The sequence below is a fragment of the Egretta garzetta genome, unplaced genomic scaffold (assembly GCF_000687185.1).
Source record: "Egretta garzetta isolate BGI_Z169 unplaced genomic scaffold, ASM68718v1 scaffold435, whole genome shotgun sequence".
Taxonomy (NCBI): domain Eukaryota; kingdom Metazoa; phylum Chordata; class Aves; order Pelecaniformes; family Ardeidae; genus Egretta; species Egretta garzetta.
Genome location: NW_009259691.1, coordinates 118,038 through 121,585, shown reverse-complemented (window position 1 = coordinate 121,585; position 3,548 = coordinate 118,038). Strand labels below are relative to the sequence as shown.

The window sequence follows — 3,548 nt, the reverse complement described above, 5'->3', positions numbered from 1 at the left end:
GGGCCGGGTCCTGCGGGCGGGGGCGCGGGGCGCACGCCTGCGGGCAGGGGACAGTGCGAGGGGCCTCTGCCGAGGGTCTGTGGCACACCGCGCAGCTGAGAACCATGTTGCAGAAGTCTGCCGAGGGAAAAAAAAAAAAAAATTTATTTCTTTAGTCTAAGGAAATTTGCTTTAAAATAAGGCCTGATTTAATTAGGAAGAATGGTGCGTTTTCTCCCCTGCTACCATACCTTGACATAACTAGTATTAACTTGAGTAAAAAAAAAGCCTTACCATCGCTAAAGTTGATGGGAGGGAACTAACCCGATTTGAAAACAAACCCGAAGTTGCCCAGTCTAGACAACACCAGTTACCCGTACAGGCTCCCATACGCAACGTGCTTCAGCTCAAACAGCTTCGGAATTAAGGTATGGCCGTCCACCCACGAGACAAGTACATGGAATTGTTTTGTAGCTGATCCACAAAAATCAAGGATTTTCCGCTCTGCGTAAACAAGGCTTGCGCATTTAGCATACTTCAAAATTAATTTTCCTTTCAGAACAGAAAAGGTCTGCTGCAGAAACGCATAACCTACATAATATGAGACAAATACAGGCATATTGGTAGATCCTTTCCAATGCAGCCCTGGACACAGAAATTATGCCTAAGCCAAGAAGAAAAGCATTTTAACCATTTCATTTAGAAAAGTTCAGACAGCTGTCTCAAGACCTTGCAGGAATTCTGCGCTGGCCCACGCACTCAGTATTATCCCGCTTAACCAGGACCACCACTGTATCCTACTGCCTGCCTCTGTCCGTACTTTGTCATTTCCCAAGGCACGGGTTACCTCTTTTAATCTCTCTGACACTTGCGAAATTTACATTTTTCAGACACGAGCGGCAACTACGTCGCGCTCAAAGTGCAGGGCCGAAAAGCGTTTTGTTGATTCTCTCAAACTAGAAATTCCTGTCATAACTCGCTAAGACCTTCTTTTGCCGATAGCTTTCCCTCCCCTACCCTAAACTGCTGTTTCACATTCTTGCGTGTTCGCAGGAAGACATGCCAGCAGCTGGATTGAGGAACGGCGAGAATACCTGTCAGGCAGCAGAGAATCCTCCTTCCCCACCGGTGACCAGCCCTGCCCTCTGACTCCATCACCCCTCACACTCCGACGGTCAGCAGACCATCAGTTTACACAGTTCTTATCTCACGGCCCTTCAGGTTTCAAACCCAAACGAAATTGCCAAGTCATAACTCCACCCACCTGAATTTAGTCCAAATGCTTCAGATGGTTTTTCTGAGTGAATCAACATGTCTCTTTATTGGCAAGCAAGGAGATTTATCGCGTTTATCATCACTTGTAACAGTCAAGTGTTTTAGAACAGAACACCAAGAAGAATTCGGCTAATGAGAAGCATTTCTGAAGCGAGAAGGGGAAGCCTCATGAGATGCGGGGTAGCATGCAAAGAATATTACACCTTGAATACATTGAGTATGCATCCTGTCCAGGTACACCGCTCAGTTCCGTTCAAAATCAGTGGCAAAGCTCCCCGTCAATATGGGTGGAACAAGACCAGTTCTGGAGTTTTAGATCTTTTCCGCGGCGGGCAGGCATTTCCCCAGGGTTAAGGGTTACAGTGAAGGACCCCGCGAGACCTTTGCCATGCAGACGGAAAAGCCAGCGCGATCGAGCGCCGGGGCCAGAAGCCTAGGAGAGCAGGGGGACAGACGGCGCGGCGGGTGGGAGGGCCGGCACAGGGGTCCCCGCTGCAGCACCCCGCGAGGGGCAGCGGTGCGGGGCGGCCTCTCGCTGGCTCCCACGCACCCCAGGGCTCAGCCACAGCCGCAGCCGCTGACCCACGGAGCAGTAAAACGCCAGCAGCGAGGTGAATGCTGGCATCTTGCCTCTTGGGAAGACCGTCCCCCAGCTTCTTCTGACTCTTTGCTGGAATACTTAACACAACTTATTTAAGAAAGGAGAATGCGGTCTCACATGGCGCCACTGAAAGATCAGTAACTGCTGGCTTAGAGACCGCAGCAGGACTGGAACATCTGACGTATGGCCATCAAGTAACTCGCTTAGGCAAGCCACCAAATTTATTAGGGTGTCGATTTCCCCATTTCTAAGACAGGAATAATACTAACTCCTTTAGCAAAAGGTTTGCAACACTGACAGATGAAAACTGTTTGTACATCAAGACCAAAGTATTTGCCGTATCGCAGGCCGATTAGAAGTACCAACAGTGCAGAGCTGCACTTTAGCCTTGTGGGCTAATATACAACAGTCTAATCTTTCCACTCAGATTTCAGAATACCAACTGCAGATGTTGCAGTATCTTAATGAGGATTTCCAGCCATCTCCCTCTACTCCTTTATCTTTTATCCTCCTCTAGATTGGAATCCCCGATAACCTCCCCCCAGCCGTTGTTGCAAAAGGAGCACAACAAGGGTCACAGGCTCTTTATCAACCCTCCAAAGCTCATCTTCCCCACTCCATCTCCATCTCTGCTGGGAACACCTCCCTTTGCTAGTATGATGACCAGGCCACATGACCTTGCTAAATGTCTCCACTCCCTGCCCTCTGACCCCAGCAGTCTCACCATTCAACCTGCACTCCTTACCCTCACCTTTAAGCCCCCACTCCGAACCTCATCTCCAATTACAACATCCTCACTGACTGGCATCCTTGTCAATGTTTATTCTCTCTACATCAGAGTCAAATTTTTTCCCTGAGGTCTGCTAAAAGTTTGCCAACAAAGCTTGCTTATTAGAATTTATAACTTGACACACAGCTGTACCCAAAAACTTCCCAATTGCAGAAGAGTCCCAATGCCCAAGGTACCTTTCAAGGGCTGAAGTGGACAGAGCTGTGTCCCCTTGTGATCAGCGTCACACCCTCATAGCGGGACCCATCTCAGGCTCTAACACCATACACTGGCCATCTTGTTTGGCTCCCATTCTTCCCCCATGCAGAATGACTGGCGTCCCCCATCAGTCTTGCCATTTCTGAACTTCTGTTTTCTCTGAGGCAAGGGATTCAATCTTGCACAGAGCAGAAGCACGTTGAACACCTTTGGGTGCTATTAGAAACCAAATCATGAACACGGTATGTGTTTGGTCGTTTCCTCTTTCACAACTCCTGTTCCCAGTGTTCTTCTCCAGTCCCTCATACGGAACCTGCAGTATCAACACTTCTTTATTTTTAACCAGGCCAGACCAGCCTGGTTTTGTTTTTTCCACTATGCCCACTTTGGGGGCAGAGAGACAGCCGTATCTGAACTCCTCCTACCTGCGGAGCCAGAGCCTGTGCCTCGCAAGAGGTAACACAGCTAACCGGCTGGCAAAGAGCGCCTGGCTGCCGTGGGAAGGGCAGCTCTTGCCTCGCAGCCGCTCCGAGCGCAGTCGTACCCTGCCTTCCTGCCCCACACCTTTTGCAAGCGTGTGCTCCCCTTTCTTCTCCCACCCCAAGCACCAGCTATACAAGCTGCGCAGGCAATGAAGGCCCAGCTTACTGATAGGAGATCTATCTTTTGCTTATGCACTTGAGACCATAGAACCAGATTTACAGA

General features: G+C 49.6%; 1 protein-coding gene across 3 annotated transcripts in view; it reads right to left on the bottom strand.

The window, feature by feature from the left end:
• FOXN3 (forkhead box N3) overlaps positions 1–1,180 on the bottom strand; it is a 141,496-nt gene extending 140,316 nt beyond the window's left edge. For all 3 annotated transcript variants that reach the window (XM_009638854.2, XM_035894270.1, XM_009638855.2), the window contains exon 1: positions 1,074–1,180. The gene's annotated coding sequence lies outside the window, so the exon portion shown is untranslated. The remainder of the gene's footprint in view (positions 1–1,073) is intronic.
• Between the last annotated feature and the right edge of the window lie 2,368 nt (positions 1,181–3,548).